The sequence below is a fragment of the Mirounga angustirostris genome, unplaced genomic scaffold (genome assembly GCF_029215605.1).
Source record: "Mirounga angustirostris isolate CCGP_5_RB_7025 unplaced genomic scaffold, mMirAng1.0.hap1 SCAF_3, whole genome shotgun sequence".
NCBI lineage: Eukaryota > Metazoa > Chordata > Mammalia > Carnivora > Phocidae > Mirounga > Mirounga angustirostris.
In genome coordinates this window covers 144902045-144920816 of record NW_026991711.1, presented here as the reverse complement: position 1 = coordinate 144920816, position 18772 = coordinate 144902045, and the positions used below count along the sequence as shown (strand labels likewise).

The following is an 18772-nucleotide window of genomic DNA, read 5'->3' as shown; positions in this document are numbered from 1 at the left end:
AAGTCTACAAATTAAGAAGAGATTGTGTTCCAAAAATGTGTTCATAAGGTTTGGAACTCAATCTATTTTTTTATAAGGGCAGATGTAAAATGTGGGGAATTTTGTTTTATTTTTCTAGATTGCTGACATACAAATCCTCCAGAGGAAAAGACCTACATTTGCTGTTTTGATAAATTCATTAATCATGGAGGCTGGGGCTTTGGGGCCTGTGCTATCAGTTGGTATCTAGGATTCAGAGAAAAATGTAGGGCTATGCATGTGAAAGAAAAGGGAACCTTTTGCTTTTGGAAGAGAGGGGACAGAATCAGAAGGGCCTGGGCAGCATCTGAGGTAAGGGAAAGGGAGGGGATGCCATCTGTTGGATTATAGGAGAGGTAGAGATACCTAAAAAGAGAGCAAAGTCTCATGAGAATTTTGAGAGTTTACATTGGAATATTTGATATTAGACCCTCCTCATTTTATCTTATGAAATTGTCAGTAAATTCTACACTGCTGCTTACACCTTTGTGCAATACATGTACTTGAAGGATCAGGAAAAGAAAAATGGGAAGACATAGTTTGGGTTTCATGATAGTTATGAAGGAAGCCTTCAATGCCTATTCAACCCATAAAGATCCAGAAATGCAAAACCGGCAGATCCATTTTAAGCCAAATCAAGACTGGCCTTGTTTCTGTAACCAAATACATTTCAAGTTATAATGGGAAGTTCCAGAAACAATTTTCTCAAATCCCATTATTTCCCATAGATGGAGTAAAGGGTTGAATGGCACTCTTAGTCCCAGTAGTAAACTAATTTTTTATTCTCAGGTCAATTCACTCAAAATTGGTTTGGGGGTGGTGGGGAGGAAAGAATTCTCATCGTTTGGCTTTCTGTATGAGTGATTGATTCCTAACTGGTATGTTTCCTATGATGTACTGAAAAACACATCAGAATAGAGAATGTGATATGTGTGAGGGTACATGTACAGGAGTAAATAAATATGTGTTAATTTTATCTACCCCTTAGGGACAGATGATTAATATTTCAAGTACACTAATCAGGACTAACACTCCAAGGAGAGCTAGCTAGCATTTGAAGGACCCTAATGGAAAAGCCACTTCAGAGGAGCACTATTTGTAACTCTAATCAATATAAGAAAGTTTATTAATTAGTATATAATGTGCTAGAAATAATTTTTCTTCATGGAAATGAGTGTCAGTCAAGATATTTCTACTGGCTAGATACATTGAATGGGCACACTTGTATTTGCATGAGTAAGGTTTGAGTATCTAATAAGCCTAATAGCATATATTCTTCAAAGTAGAATCTAGGGAGTTCAATCTGTTCTGTGTGCAGTTTTTGTCACCTGGTTTTCCTATCAATTTAAATTAATCCTGCCACTAGGAAACCTTCCCCCTTGCCTTGAGTAAACCATTCATGCAAGCTGTTTGTTAGAGAACTTAAAAGGGCAGAAAGCTGAAATACACTGAGATTTCAGAACAACTTGTATGGTTCTGCAGGAAGGAGCTGCTTGTTAATGCATGTTTGCACATGTGGCAAAATTAGCAACCAGCCATGTTGATTATCTGAAGGAAAGAAATTGCAGTAAAGGAAACTGAAAATGTAAAGGCATACAGACTGGAGGGAGCTTGACATATTTAAGAAAAAGGAAGAGGGCCACTGAAGACAGAAAATAGGAGTGCATTTCAAGCCAAGTGGAGATTGTGAATGGAGGTCAGAGGATGGGAGTAGCCAGCTCATGCAGGGCCTGACTAGCCGTGGTGAGGAGTTTCATCTACTTCTAAGGATACTGGAAAATCCCATTAGTACACAAATTACTTGTTAGTTGAATACTATCAATATTATGGATTGTAGACACATTTGCCCAAAGAGGCCAGGCAGGATGAAGCAACCATAATAGGAAAAATAGTAGCTCAAGTTCAATAATAAATGGTGACTGACCGTAGATTTAAGTGTTGAGGATATCCTAGCGAATGGGTAGGACTTTGGCAAATGAAGAGCACATGTTTTATCTTGTGAGACTATGTCCCAGAGGGTGGTGGTGAGGGGAAAGCCTTAAATCAGATCCAGGTGATTGCTGTCATGCAGAGATGAGTCAAATATCGCCACATCCTCTTGCTTTCCAAGACAAGCCATACATCTGAAACTCTGAGTTAAGTCTAGTGTTTAAATGATGGCAACTTATTAAAAACAAAATAAACTATCATATGAGATAAACCAATGATGAACTTAAATAAGGCTTGTGAGCCATTTAAATAGGGCTTGTGAGTTACTCCACAAATAACATCTGATCAATACAGTGAATGTTTAACTTTCAATATATATGAAATCTCTCTTCACCTTACCTTTCTTGTAAGTTGCAGCTTAATTATTCCTACTTAACATGTAAAAAAAAAATCTTTCAAGCTAATCCCAACATTTTTAAAAATTATACAATCCAACATCTTTCAACAAGTATTTATTGAAAGTCCACCATGTTCTAGGTGCTTGAAATATGTGAATGAACAAAAGATAACACATCTCTGCCCCTGTGAATCTCATAGCCCTGGGAGGACACTTCCATTTAAAGGATAAGTGGGAATAGTAGGAAATGAAAGGTTCACAAAAAGAGATTGAGGCTAGAGAGGTGGAGAAGACAAGTGATAAATGTAACAAATACATGAATTATATAGTATTATGGAAACTAACCAATGCTGCAGAGAAAAGAAAAATAGAGCAGGGTAAGGGGGTTTGGGAGTGCTGATGGTCTTGGGAGGATTCCCACACACATCCTCAACTCCAGTCTGCTCAGGGATCTGCCTCTACCTTCTATCTAGAACTTCATTCTCTCCTCTTTCTACTGCCTTCTTCTACTCAGTTTGTAAAACGTACTCAACTATCTTCTATCATAAAAGTAAGCAAACAAGCACAAACCTCCTTTAACCATGCATATTCCTCTTGCTTGTATCTTACTTATCCTGAAAGAAAGGAGCTGTCTATTCTGCTGGGCCCACTTTCTCACCTCTTGTGCACTCAGTCACCTACTCTGATATGATTTCCATTCCAATCTCTTCACCAAAATTGTTTGTAGTGACCTTTGATTGTCCTAATCCAACTGGTGTTCCTCAAGCTTTAACCTAATTTCACCATTCCTCCGTCTTTGCCACTCTTTCTTGAGGATTCAACTTCTCTTGCCTTCTGAGAGATCATTCTACCGGTGGTCCCTGTGCTGCACTTAATTAATCCTCCTTCTCAGTCCCCTGTTTGTTCTATTTTTCTGCTTTTACTAACTTCTTCTTAAATGTCAGTATTCTCCTGATGTAATTTATTACTTCTTTAAGGTTAAAAAAAGTCCTTTGCCAACACAAAATCAACATATCCAAAACTATATACTCGCTTATTCTCTTTTAATATTGATCTTGGTTAACTGCTTTCAGTATCTGTTTGGGGAAAGGAAGGCAAAATTTTTGAATAATTTGATCTGCCCTGAGAATCAGGTTACCTATTTTTTTTCAAATTTTATATTTTTATTTTTTAAATAATGGTTTATAATAATGTGAAGACTGTGCATGTGTGAATAGGGAATTTGGGTGTTAAAAATTTAGTTTGAGGCTTTGCATGTTATGGGATACTTACCAGTTATCATCTGAAAGCACCTGACTTTCAAAACCTGGCATATTACCTAAATTTATTCTTAGAGAAATTAAGATTATATTGCCATTTCTGGGAGATTGCATTAAGAATATTTTTAATCTATTCATCCTAGACTATCTTTTCAAATAAGATTCAGTGTATCGTATGGAAGCTCTATTTTCAACTTTTTGAGGAACCTCCATACTGTTTTCCAGAGTGGCTGCACCAGCTTGCATTCCCACCAACAGTGTAGGAGGGTTCCCCTTTCTCCGCATCCCCACCAACATCTGTCGTTTCCTGACTTGTTAATTTTAGCCATTCTGACTGGTGTGAGGTGGTATCTCATTGAGGTTTTGATTTGGATTTCCCTGATGCTGAGCGATATTGAGCACTTTTTCATGTGTCTGTTGGCCATTTGGATGTCTTCTTTGGAAAAATGTCTGTTCATGTCTTCTGCCCACTTCTTGATTGGATTATTTGTTCTTTGGGTGTTGAGTTTAAGAAGTTCTTTATAGATTTTGGATACTAGCCCTTTATCTGATATGTCATTTGCAAATATCTTCTCCCATTCTGTCGGTTGTCTTTTGGTTTTGTTGACTGTTTCTTTTGCTGTGCAAAAGCTTTTTATCTTGATGAAGTCCCAATAGTTCATTTTTGCCCTTGCTTCCCTTGCCTTTGGCGATGTTTCTAGGAAGAAGTTGCTGCAGCTGAGGTCAAAGAGGTTACTGCCTGTGTTCTCCTTTAGGATTTTGATGGACTCCTGTCTCACATTTAGGTCTTTCAACCATTTTGAGTCTATTTTTGTGTGTGGTATAAGGAAATGGTCCAGTTTCATTCTTCTGCATGTGGCTGTCCAATTTTCCCAACACCATTTGTTGAAGAGACTGTCTTTTTTCCATTGGGCATTCTTTCCTGCTTTGTCGAAGATTAGCTGACCATAGAGTTGAGGGTCCATTTCTGGGCTCTTTATTCCGTTCCATTGATCTATGTGTCTGTTTTTGTGCCAGTACCACACTGTCTTGATGATTACAGCTTTGTAATAGAGCTTGAAGTCTGGAATTGTGATGCCACCAGCTTTGCTTTTCTTTTTCAACATTCCTCTGGCTATTCGGGGTCTCTTCTGGTTCCATACAAATTTTAGGATTATTTGTTCCATTTCTTTGAAAAAAGTTGATGGTATTTTGACAGGGATTGCATTGAATGTGTAGATTGCTCTAGGTAGCATTGACCTCTTCACAATATTTGTTCTTCCAATCCATGAGCATGGAATGTTTTTCCATTTCTTTGTGTCTTCCTCAATTTCTTTCATGAGTATTTTATAGTTTTCTGAGTACAGATTCATTTCCTCTTTGGTTAGATTTATTCCTAGGTATCTTATGGTTTTGGGTGCAACTGTAAATGGGATCAACTCCTTAATTTCTCTTTGTTCTGTCTTGTTGTTGGTGTATAGGTATGCCACTGATTTCTGTGCATTGACTTTATATCCTGCCACTTTACTGAATTCCTGTATGAGTTCTAGCAGTTTTGGGGTGGAGTCTTCTGGGCTTTCCACATAAAGTATCATATCATCTGCAAAGAGTGAGATTTTGACTTCTTCTTTGCCGATTCAGATGCCTTTTATTTCTTTTTGTTATCTGATTGCTGTAGCTAGGACTTCTAATACCAGCAATTGCACTACTGGGTATTTACCCCAAAGATACAAATGTAAGGATCCGAAGGGGTACGTGCACCCCAATGTTTACAGCAGCAATGTCCACAATAGCCAAACAATGGAAAGAGCCAAGATGTCCATCAACAGATGAATGGATAAAGAAGATGTGGTTTATATATACAATGGAATATTATGCAGCCAACAAATGGAATGAAATCTTGCCATATGCAACGACGTGGATGGAACTGGAGGGTATTATGCTGAGCGAAATAAGTCAACCAGAGAGAGACAATTATCATATGATCTCACTGATATGAGGAATTCTTAATCTCAGGAAACAAACTGAGGGTTGCTGGAGTGGTGGGGAGTGGGAGGGATGGGTGGCTGGGTGATAGACATTGGGGATGGTACGTGCTATGGTGAGCGCTGTGAATTGTGTAAGACTGATGAATCACAGACCTGTACCTCTGAAACAAATAATACATTATATGTTAAAAAAAAAAAAAAGAAGAAGAAGAAGAAGATAGCAGGAAGGAAAGAATGAAGGGGGGGAAATTGGAGGGGGAGACAAACCATGAGAGACTATGGACTCTGAGAAACAAACTGAGGGTTCTAGAGGGGAGGGCGGTGGGGGGATGGGTTAGCCTGGTGATGGGTATTAAAGAGGGCATGTATTGCATGGAGCACTGGGTGTTATATGCAAACAATGAATCATGGAACACTACATCAAAAACTAATGATGTAATGTATGGTGATTAACATAACATAATAAAAAATAAAATAAAATAAAATAAAATAAAATAAATAAATCTTAAAAAAAAAGATTCAGTGTAAATATTGAGCACAGAATTTAAAGAAACTGAGTTTGTCTAATCATCAGAGGTTAGAGCAGAAAGAAATTCTCATCTGGTTTTCATCTGTTATAAAGGCCAAATGTCACCCAATTTACTACTTGTTTAAGGTTGAAAAAAAATCCTTCACCCAGCAGCCTTATTTTAAGAAAAGTATATTCAACTACATAGCTTCATCTCTCCCTCTCTTTCTCTCTCTCTGTCACACACACACAGACACACACACACACACAAACTTACAGTTCAAGAGAATCCTTTAAAAGTAATAAAAGTAATATATTATTAAATGCTAAAAGCAAAGTGAAAAAGTGCATATAATATACATACACACACACGAAAAAAGAAATAAAAGCATACACTTATTTTTCTAATGAAAAAGCTTACCTATAGAAGGTACATGCGACAGACAGGAAAGGATGGCAATAGGAAGTAAGATTCCTAAATAGATCTTCTTATATAGTTTTGATTTTAAACATGTAAACATTTTATATTTTCAATAATAAATTTTAAAATGACACAAGATCAAAGACTAAAGTTCAGTATGAACAGTAATAAACCTAAATGCATATTAAAATGGTAACAAATTGGGGCACCTGGGTGGCTCATTTAGTTAAGTGTCTGCCTTCGGCTCAGATCATGATCCCAGGGTCCTGGGATGGAGTCCTGCATGGGGGCCCCTGCTCAGCAGGGAGTCTGCTTCTCCCTCTCCCTCTGCCCCCACCCCCCACCTGTGCTCTCTTGTTCTCTCTCTGTCAAATAAATAAATAAAATCTTTTAAAAAATAAAAATAAAATTGTAACAAAATCTTAGAAAATAAAAATTTGTGCAAGTAAAAAAAAAAGTAATTTGACATAATATCAGATGACAAAATGAATTTTGGCTTAGGTTTTCAACTGCTACCTAATCAGAATTAGTATTTATCTTTATACAAAGTATTTTTTTGGATAGATTTGTTAAGTCTTGATAGACAAGAATGTCCAAATGAAACATATATAGCATACATGTACACTGAAGGAAAATAAATCCATTTCTTCTTGAGAGATTAAATATTTATACTTGAAATGATTTGCTTTTGGTCAGATGTTCAAATGAAAATCAAATTCAAATGTATAATTTAAAATATGTGAGTATTAAGAGAGAATATATTATAAGCATGTAAAAATGGAATAGACTTAAATAAATTGTTTTAAAATATTTGTGCTTTGGAAGATAATGCTGGGCACAGAGTTAAACTAAGGAAACTTATTTACCTAGACAATGAAATTGTTCAATCTAATTTTTAGAGATTGATATGTACTATTATTCATTTCATTAGTTAACATAGTATATAGCTAAGAATAGTACCAAATTAATTAGCAATATAGTGATGATTACTATGGTTAAAGGAAATTGCCAACTGGTTATCTACCATGTTGCTCTGTGAGTATTTTTGTATACTTTAAATAATACTTTATGCTGTGTAATGAAAATGAAATAATCTATAGAAATATCTGTACCTGCTTGCATTTATAAAAAGGCAAAACATTGTGCCCATTTTTTAAACTGGATTATTTGGTTTTGGGTGTTCAGTTTTATACATTCTTTATATATTTTAGATACTAACCCTTTATCAGATATGCCATTTGCAAATATCTTCTCCTATTCCATAGGTTGCCTTTTAGTTCTGTTGATTGTTTCCTTCACTGTGCAGAAACTTTTTATTTTGATGAAGTCCCAACAGTTTATTTTTGCTCTTTCTTTTGCCTCAGGAGACATATCTAGTAAGAAGCTGCCTACTGCCAGTGTCAAAAAGGTTGCCACCGGTGTTCTCCTCCAGGATTTTGATGGTTTCCTGTCTCACAGTTAAGCCTTTAATCCATTTGGAATTTATTTTTGTGTATGGTGTAAGAAAGTGGTCCAGTTTCATTCCTTTGCATGAATAGACATTTTTCCAAAGAAGACATACAGATGGCTAACAGACACATGAAAATATGCTCAACATCACTCATCATCAGGGAAATACAAATCAAAACTACAGTGAGCTATCACCTCACACCTGTCAGAATGGCTAAAATTAACAACATAGGAAACAACAGATGTTGGTGAGGATGCGGAGAAAGGGGAACCCTCTTAAATTATTGGTAAGAATGCAAACTGGTGCAACCATTCTGGAAAACAGTATGGAGGTTCCTCAGAAAGTTAAAAATAGTACTCTACAATCCAGCAATTGCAATACTAGGTGCTTACCCAAAGGATACAAAAATACTGATTGAAAGGGATACATACAGCCAGGTGTTTATAGCAGCATTATCAACAATAGCCAAATTATGGAAAGAGCCCAAATGTCCATCAACTGAAGAATGGGTGAAGAAGGTGTGGTGTGTATGTACACACACACACACACACACAGGAATATTACTCAGCCATAAAAAAGAATGAAATCTTGCCATTTGCAATGATGTGGATGGAACTAGAGAGTACTATGCTAAGTGAAATAAGTCAGCCAGAGAAAGACAAACACCATATGATTTCACTCATATGTGGAATTTAAGAAACAAAACAGATGAACATAGAGGGGGGAAGAGAGAGGCAAACCATAAAACAGACTCTTAAGTACAGGGAAAAAACTGAGGGTTGCTAGAGAGGAGGTGGCTGGGGGATGGGCTAAATAGGTGACAGGTATTAAGGAGGGCACTGGTTGTGATAAGAACTGGGTGTTATAAGTAGGTGATGAATCATTAAATTCTATACCTGAAACTAATATTGAACCATATGTTAACTAACTGGAATTTAAATAAAAACTTGAAAAAAAAAAGAAACAAAACAAATGAACATGGGGGAAAATAAAAAAGAGAGACAAACTAAGAAACAGACTCTTAATTACAGAGAACAAACTATGGTTACCAGAAGGAAGGTGGGCAGGGGATGGGTTAAATGGGTGATGGGGATTAAAGAGGGCACGTGTGATGAGCACTGGGTGTTGTATGTAAGTGATGAATCATTGAATTCTGCACCTGAAACTAATATTACACTTCATGTTAAGTAACTGGAATTTCAATAAAAATTTAAAAAAATAAAAATAAAAAGGCAAAAAAAGCTAACTGTGAAACAAAATACACAATCCACGAACAATTATGACTACTGAGGAAATGCATAAAAAGTTTATCTCAAAACTGGCAAATTTTAAATTTTCCTGGAAAAGGACTATCTTTTCCAACTGGGAAATATGCACATCTAGCAAATATTCATTCTCATGCTTGAAATAATTTGAGACACCAAGGGAATTGAGGTAGTTGGGCCAGTTAAAACCACGAGCGAGAATTAATCTCTTCCTCTTACTATCCTTTCCAAGCTCCTGCTGAATGGGAGGGCTCTTTAAGGATTTGGCTTTTATGTACCTGCAACTCCAACCCAGAATTTACTACTGATAGTCCTTTTCATGGCAGTATTTAGTTGTTCTTGGGTTGAGATAATCTAAATAGCTGGAATCTATTTCAGAATTGTCTGACTCTTGCAGGACATGCCTTTACAAAAAAGCCTCCTGTTCAGAGCTGGATTTTTACTGTAATCACAGAATTTAGTTTATAAAACCAAGCCATAAATGGTGTTCATGCACAGGGCCAGTTTGACCTGGTTGCCTAAATAGAAGAAACCCCAACTGCTTATTCATCCTTTTTCTCCACTATTTGAGATTATCTTAAATATATATATACATATGATATGATATGATATCATATCATATCAAAAAGGTTTGGTGTAGAGGTCTAGTTCCTATTGGGATTTTGTTAAGACAGTATAAATGAATTTAAATAAGAAATGTTGTGTGCACCAAGTAACGATTCTGATTCATTTACATCAAACGTGTTTACAGTGTGCTTGCTCCTAGAAACCCTATGAGCCAAATTGTTTATCTTAGTTTTGATTACATTGAAACAAACATGTAGAGCTAAGGAAAGAAACACATTACCAAGGAGCAGGGGTAAAGGAATAGTCAATGTAGTTGAAATATCCATGAAGCTTTTCAGGGTAAGAGGAGTTGAGTGATAAAAAAACTGCCAAACTCTCAGTCAGCCCTGCCAGATGTCAGTCTCTGTGTCATCATGGGAAATCACACATCTTCCTTATAGCCTCACTCTGTGTCACCATCACCTTACCACTCCCCATGAACTCTGATGACCAAGCAGGTAGATAAACACCACTTATGGGGCAGCTATGGGTGAACATCAACAATCCTCCTCTAAACTTTATCCAACTGTGGTTTCCAGTTTAGTGATAGTTTAGAAGTCTTTTGAAATGTAATTGTGGACTAGAAAATTTCTACAGCAAGAGTCCCCCAAAATTTCTTTTTTTTTTTTTTTAATATTTTATTTATTTATTTATTCATGAGAGAGAGAGAGAGGCAGAGGGAGAAGCAGGCTCCCAAGGAGCAGGGAGCCCGATGCGGGACTCGATCCCAGGACCCTGGGATCATGACCTGAGCCGAAGGCAGACGCCCAACCATCTGAGCCACCCAGGCGCCCCCCCCCAAAATTTCTACAGCAAGAGTCCCCCAAATTTGTAAATTATGTTTTTACTAATCTAAAGCATGGTGGTCAGAATTTACCAATAGTAAAGTCCCTGAGTAGGAAATGGAGAGTTGTTACTGTCTCCTTATTGGTTATATCCTGGGAAACCACAGAAAATGTTCAAGGCAGTTGCCTGAGAGAGAGAGAGCTATCTGTAAAGCTTTGAATCTTCCATGCAATGTCTGTCTACAATTAGAAAATGTATATAGGTTTTAAAATTTTCAAAATAAAAGTGAGGGAGAAAACCACCACAAAAGTTAAAAACAGCTACTAAGAATTACTGGGAAAAAAATTTATTACTCAGAATGTAGCCAAGGAGAGATCTCTCCACTCTCAGAGGACGGGGATAGCATTTGGACCAGGTCATGTTCATAGCATCATCTGCAGCAGCAGGTGATTACCATCACTCCATTTCTTAGTCTATGGTTATGCCCTATGGGAACTCATTAAGTACTTACTATCTTTGTGTAGCTTATAAGGCTTTGTAAGTATTATTAATTTGAAGAAACAAAGAAAAATATATGCTATCATAAACTATGGACTTGTGACCAAAGGTTGTGTCATGATTAATAAATCCACTTCTCGTTCTCATTCATCCATTCATTCATTCAGCAAATATTCCTATAGTATACTAAATGCTAAACCATATGCTAGACTCTGGGAATCCAGCAGTTACCCACATAGACATGATCACAGCTTATAATCATTTATAGTCCATTAATTCACTCAATGGATATTTCTGGAGTATCTACCATATGGCAGGCATTCTTCTCTATACTGGGATATGCAAGTAAACAAAAAAGAAAAAAAAATTCCTGACCTTGTGGGGCTTATTTTTAGTGGACAATTTCCAATAATAAGCACCAAACATGAAAAATAAATAAATGATAAAATATGCTAGAAATATAAAAGTATCATTAATGGCAAAATATAAAGCAGGGGAAGGGATCTCAGAAGTTCAGATCGACTGGTTGTAATTTTAAATATAGTAGTCCACGTAAGTTTCATTGAGAAGGTGACACATTTGGGAAAAAACTCAAAGGAGCTAGGAAGTTGGCCATGCAGGTATCTAGAGAACGAAAGTACTGGGGCAGAGAAAACAGACAGTGCAAAGGCCCTAAGGTGAGTGGATGACTGGCATTTTCAAGAAGGAAAAAAGAGGCACTGCTTCAAGCAGAGAGAAAGTAGCAGGTGAAGAGGTCAGAGAGGTAACAGGGATCCAGACCCTGGGCTTTGCAGGTCTTACGAACAATCTAAAGTATCGCTCTTGCTGATGTAGTTAGAGCAGACTATAGTGTACAAAGTTAAAAACAGACCCAATAAAAGGTAATTGCCATAATCCAGGTGAAGAGTATTGATAGCTTAAGCAAAAGTGAAATATCTTCTGAAAGGAGAGCTAGTGGGATTTCCTAATGGACTAGATGTGAAATGTGAGAGTAAAAAGAAGTCAAGGAAGACTAAAGTTTTTGATCTGAGCAATTGGGAGAATGGAAGTGTCATTACCTGGGAGAAAGAAGGTTGCAAGAGAAGCAAGTTTTGTTTTGTTTTCGTTTTTGGGGTTTTTTTTTCCTCCTTAGGGAGGGAGTTGCCAGAAGTCTGGAGATTATGGTTTCTGTTAGGGGCATATTAAGTTTGAGGTGTCTGTTACATATCCAAGTGAATATCCCTTATATTTCCAAGGTGGTTTGATATGTGAACATGGAATTTAAAGGATATAAATTTTGGAATCATTTGTGTTTAAAGGCACTTGGAGCTGCTAGGCTGGATGACATTACCAAGGAGGTGAATATGGATAGAGCTGAGGACCCAAACTAATCGCTGGGTCATACCACCAGTGAGAGGTCTGAGAAAGGAGGATTAAAAAAAAAAAAGAAAAAAAGGAACCAAGAAGGCATGCCAGTGAGGTGGGAGGAAAACCTGGTAGGAGCAGAGCCTGAAAGTCACCGAGAGAAAGTACATCACGGAGAAGGAAGTAATCACATGTCAAATCCTGCCAAGCAAATCTTGTGGTAATTCACCATAGTAAGGGAAAGACCAGAAAAATCACTAAAAATATGATTAAAGTCACAAAAGAACCATTTGTAATAGACCTTCTCAGTGATATGTAGTAACTGATCACCAGCTAGTAATAAATTTTCTTTCAACTCTACAAATACTAAATTGTGTGGTATTCATCATTTCTCTCATTGATTCATATATAAACTTTAATGGCCTAATCTTAATGTAGAAGGTATAATGTCAAATATACTAATATCCTAAGGTAATGCTATCTAAACTCACCTCAGTAAAGGGGAGAGAGAAAGATATATTTTTTTAAAGATTTATTTATTTGAGAGAAAGAGAAAGAGAGCGCAAGCACACATGAGCAGGGAGAGGAGCAGGAGAGAATCTTCAAGCAGACTCCCCACTGAGCCCAAAGACTATCTCAGGGCTCAATCCCAGGACCCTGAGATCATGACCTGAGCCAAAATGAAGAGTCGGACGCTTAACTGACTGAGACACCCAGGTACCCTGAAAAAGAGATTCTTTATACAATTTTTATGTCACTATGGACCTTCCAATCTGTTTACAGAAGACTATATTCTTTACCTGACAAGAAAAATAGAAGAAAAATGTACTCCCTCAATACTACCCATCCATGAAAATTGTATCAGTCACATAGTAGGTGTTACATAGGTAGTTACTGTGTTAATTAATGGATTTATATGTTTATGTGATATGAGATAGATTTAGATATATTAACTGATATTTTGTGTACAAATGTAGAACCCTATTATTTAAATCCTTCAGTTCCTATCTTGATTTAAAACTACCTTTCATACTGGTAACCATTGTTAATATTGCTGTATTTTTTTTCCCATTTTCACTATAAAATTGAGATCATACAACAGATAAGGCAGGTATCCTTGTGAATCCAGGTTTTTTTCACTTCATGTTTTATATGGTTATTTTTTCCATGTCATGTTTATAACAGATCCATGAATGCAGAATTTTGTAATAAGAGGTTGAGTATTTTTCTGTTTCTTGCAAAAGTGGAATCAACTTATATTCCAATAACAATGTATAAATGTTTCTTTTCCCACACTCTCACAAAGTTTGAATATTGTATTTGTAAAGAGAATTCTAAATTTATAGGTTTTTATTTTATATTTCTTTAGTTATAAAGGAGATTTAGCTGTTTGAGGAAATTAATATTTTTCTACAAAGTTTTCATGCCTTATTTAATTCATTCTTCTTTTAAAGGATTTGTTTTATCAGCCATGTTTTCCAGTATGCCACTTATCTTTCAATAATGTTTTGGTTTTCAGAATTTTTTCTATTCACTTCTATAGTCCTCTCTTTCATTTTTTTATTCTCTGTAAAGTCTCACCTTAACTTTTCATTTATGTCTTAGATATATTCTATAAATATATTTCTATTTCCAGACTCAATATTTTGTACATACCCACATTGTCTTCTAGGTTATTTTACACTATCATTTTAAAGTTTTTATTCTATGATCTATCTAGAATTCATTTTTAAAATATATTTATCAATCTACTTTCATTTGACCAAAACACTAAAATAAACTGGAGGGCAAAATAGACCAAACATGTGTGTTATGTGATCAACTTTCTTATCTGTCCCTTCTCTATTTTAAAACAATTTCCCTTGGGGCATGTTGTAGTGTAGTTTATTCATTGAAGAAATACCAAATATTTGAACTTCAAGAAATATAACTGGGGTCAATTCTGTCATAGAGTCAAAGCCAACAGTTGCTTTAGATAGAAAAAACATTCCATGCAGCAAATTCTTTAGGGATTGCTTTTAGTGTGAGAAGCTAGAGGCGATAAAATACAAGACACTTCCCAGTTCGTCTAAAGTGAATTGAACCAGAATTTAATTATCTCTTAGAAGTATCATCTTTGGCACCCATATTCACATTTATATTCCAGTGGGGGCTGGAGGGTAAAGCTACATAAAAAACTGATAAATATTTTAGAAAATAATTTTTAGTAACTACCTATTTACTACAATAAAAGGATGAATATTCAGAATGTTTTACTTTTATTGGAGAGAACTGTACATTTTCTACAACCAAAGAACAAATACTTAGAACATTTTACTTTTATTGGAGAGAGTTGTATGTATTTATGTGCATGGAGATGAGCGTGTATAATGGAAAACTTGCAAAATAAAATATTTAAGGGAAAACTAATTTTTATCTTTAATCTAATTATTCAACTCTGTCAGTTAGAAGACTCAAACCAAAAACCTATAAACAATTGGAAATACGAAAATTTGGGGCGCCTGAGTGGCTCAGTCAGTTAAGCATCTGCCTTCGGCTCAGGTCATGATCCCAGGGTCCTGGGATCGAGTCACGTGTCAGGCTCCCTGATCAGCAGGGAGTCTGCTTCTCCCTCTCCCTCTCCCTCTGTGCTCTCCCTCTCTCTCTCAAAAAAAAATTAAAAAAAAAAAAAAAGGAAATCCAAAAATTTAATCCTTTATAATTTGACTTTCCCAGACTTTAGCAACCTGAAGATATAATGGGGTCTTAAAAATCATTGATACTTCAAATCTCTTTTTTGACTGCTGGACCCTCCTTAGACCTCTTTAAAAATCCACTCTGTCCTGGCCCTGCGTTCCAAGGCGTTCAGGACTTTTCAGAGTAATAGTGTGTAACAAGTGTTCATGCATAAGTGTATTCCAGTGGGACTGTATTGACTCTGTCCCACCAGGTACAGCAGGCTCCCACTGAGTGTCACCAGACTCCACTGAGTGCTGCAATTTCCCATCAGGTGCATCTTTGCTCCATAAAGTGTTGTCAACTAGACCCCTCTTGATATTAAGGCAAAGGGTGGTCTGGGTCAAAGTAGGAAAAAATATCCTTTCTCCCTTCATATCCCAGTTGATTAGAGGGGCCCCCTAGTAATATTGCTTAGGTCTCTGATGTTCGATCATGCCTTTACTGGAACAGCTCTTTCAATCTCTTAGTCTTTCATATTTCTCATGCTAGCATAGTCAACATATATTTAGCACTTATTAAGCCTACATTCTTCTAGGACTCAGACATGGGGCCAATAAAAGCAGAGCAGGAAACAAGTGTGAGTGACAGAATGGACCCTGAGCTCAGATTCAGGCGTCTTCTATGACTAAGGCTCTCTTACCATGTCAAACTGAAACTCCGTGAGGTGGGTCTCTTAGTCCTTCAGAGTAACTTTCCAAACATGATTCCTATGCCATAGACATGCAAATATGCTTTAGAGGCAATGCTTCATGATTTTGTCAGACACAATCTGAATCCTTAACAATCAGGTGAGATTTCTGCTACAAAGTATTTTCCTAACTGTATGCCCTCTGATCACCTTTCTATCACTTTAAAAACAAATGACTTCCTGAAAATAGAGCTACCATATGATCCAGCAATTGCACTACTGGGTATTTACCCCAAAGATACAAAAGTAGGGATCCGAAGGGGTACGTGCACCCCGATGTTTATAGCAGCAATGTCCACAATAGCCAAACTGTGGAAAGAGCCAAGATGCCCATCGACAGATGAATGGATACAGAAGATGTGGTATATATATACAATGGAATATTATGCAGCCATCAAAAGGAATGAGATCTTGCCATTTGCAACGACGTGGATGGAACTGGAGGGTATTATGTTGAGCGAAATAAGTCAAACAGAGAAAGACATGTATCATATGACCTCACTGATACGAGGAATTCTTAATCGCAGGAAACAAACTGAGGGTTGCTGGAATGGGGGGTGGGGTGGGAGGGATGGGGTGACTGGGTGATAGACACTGGGGAGGGTATGTACTCTGGTAAGCGCTGTGAATTGTGCAAGACTGTTAAATCTCAGATCTGTACCTCTGAAACAAATAATGCAATATAGTTAAGGAAAAAAAAAGAAGAAGAAGAAGATAGCAGGAGGGGAAGAATGAAGGGGGGGAAATCGGAGGGGTAGACAAACCGTGAGAGACGATGGACTCTGAAAAACAAACAGGGTTCTGGAGGGGAGGGTGGTGGAGGATGGGTTAGCCTGGTGGTGGGTATTGAGGAGGGCACATTCTGCATGGAGCACTGGGTGTTATGCACAAACAATGAATCATGGAACACTTCATCTAAAACTAATGATGTAATGTATGGGGATTAACATAAGAATAAAAAAAACAAAAACAAAAACAAATGACTTCCAATATCATGTACATGTACTCATCTGTTGCTTTATGATGTGTTTCTATCCTTTGTGTGGGTGCAGTGAGAATTCCTAACCAGCTCATAAGCTGTTTTTGTGTGTCCTTTTGGGAAGCAGGGTGGTAAGTAAAGGACAATATGCAACCCTGCACAAATTTCAATATGTTGTGATCTACTTTGTCAAAGTAATACCTCAGTGTTTATTTCTTTAAGCTGCTTCAAAAAGACATTTTAAAGATGGATGTGTGTAGGGGCACCTGGGTGGCTCAGTCGTTGAGCGCCTGCCTTCGGCTCGGGTCATGATCCCAGGGTCCTGGGATTGAGCCCCGAGCCCCGCATCGGGCTCCCTGCTCAGCGGGAAGCCTGCTTCTCCCTCTCCCACTCCCCCTGCTTGTGTTCCCTCTCTCGCTGTGTCTCTCTCTGTCAAATAAATAAATAAAATCTTTAAAAAAAAAAAAAAGATGGATGTGTATATACGTAGTTTGAACTTTTTGGTATTTATTTTCCCATGAGGCTTCTCTCTTAGACATTTATGACCTACTACTATGGAGGATATTGTTAATATGTGTAATAAAATATGTATCCATACTGAAATAGACATGGCCTTACACAGGATATGAGGTATATGTAAAGAGTTGTCTGAGTGTTTTCAACCACACACATTAGACTCAATTAACGTAATTGCTGTTAAATGCAGTTTTTATTGATGGCGTGTTATTTTTAAAAGAAGTCATCCCGAAGTTATGAAAGCTCATCTCTATTTTGATCCTGCTAGTTTTATCTCAGAATTAAGGCTCTCGTTCACTTTACTGAGTGATCACTTTCAGCTGATCCAACATGCTTCAGAATCTCAACATTCAATAGGTGCTGAATATATGTTGATTGTTCTAACAGTAGAAATATAAGGATTTTAAGAGCTTCTATCACAGTGCTCTAATTCTTTCTGCCCAGATATCTCATGTAATTTCTGCACCATAATGGATTTTTTGAGTATAATCGACACATAATGTTACATTAGTTTCAGGTGTGCAACACAGTGAGCCAGCTTCTCTGTATGTTATGCCATGCTCACCACAACTGTAGCTACCATCTGTCACCATGCAATGCTGTTACAATATCATCGACTGTTCCCTATCCTGTACCTTTTATTCCCATGACTTACTCATTCTGTAACTGCAAGTCTGTATCTCCCGCTTCCCTTCACCCATTCTGCCCATCCTCCCACCCAGATCACATCCTCTTTTTTTTTTTTTTTTTTAAGATTTTTATTTATTTGACAGAGAGAGAAACAGCGAGAGAGGGAACACAAGCAGGGGGAGTGGGAGAGGAAGAAGCAGGCTTCCCGCGGAGCAGAGAGCCTGATGTGGGGCTCGATCCCAGGACCCCGGGATCATGACGCAAGCTGAAGGCAGACACCTAATGACTGAGCCACCCAGATGCCCCACATCCTCTTTTTGAAAGAATGAAAAGAAGTTAAGAGCACCCATTGATATTCACCTAGAATCTGAGACCCAAAACACTCTATTATGGACAGCCATCATTTACTGAATGCTCACTGTTTGTTGTTTAATTCTTGTAACACATTTTAACCCCTTTTTATAGGTAAGAACACCAGAGAGCACTAGGCTCAGAAAGAGTACATCCCTGCCCTAAGGATTTGCCCAACAGCAGCTAATGACTCTGAAGCCAAGTTCTTCCTAACAATTGCACACACTGCACCCAAATCACAGGGCTTTGTTAAAATGCAACAGAATCTGGAAATACACTTTAAATGAAATGAGCCATCACATGAAACAACAAAGAGGTGCAAGAATTTTAGAGGATTAAGCTCTACAGGATTCTAAGATTATATCTAATAGTTAACATTTATTAAGCATGTGTTAAGGGCATAGTACTATTCCAAAGCATCTTACATATAGTTTTCTCATTT

General features: G+C 37.2%; 1 long non-coding RNA gene across 1 annotated transcript in view; it reads left to right on the top strand.

Annotated features, from left to right (window-relative positions):
• Nucleotides 1–12803, top strand: part of LOC135363899 (uncharacterized) — a 43443-nt gene extending 30640 nt beyond the window's left edge. The window contains exon 2 of the long non-coding RNA XR_010410238.1: nt 7864–12803. This is a non-coding gene — a long non-coding RNA (uncharacterized LOC135363899). The remainder of the gene's footprint in view (nt 1–7863) is intronic.
• The last annotated feature ends 5969 nt before the right edge of the window (nt 12804–18772 follow it).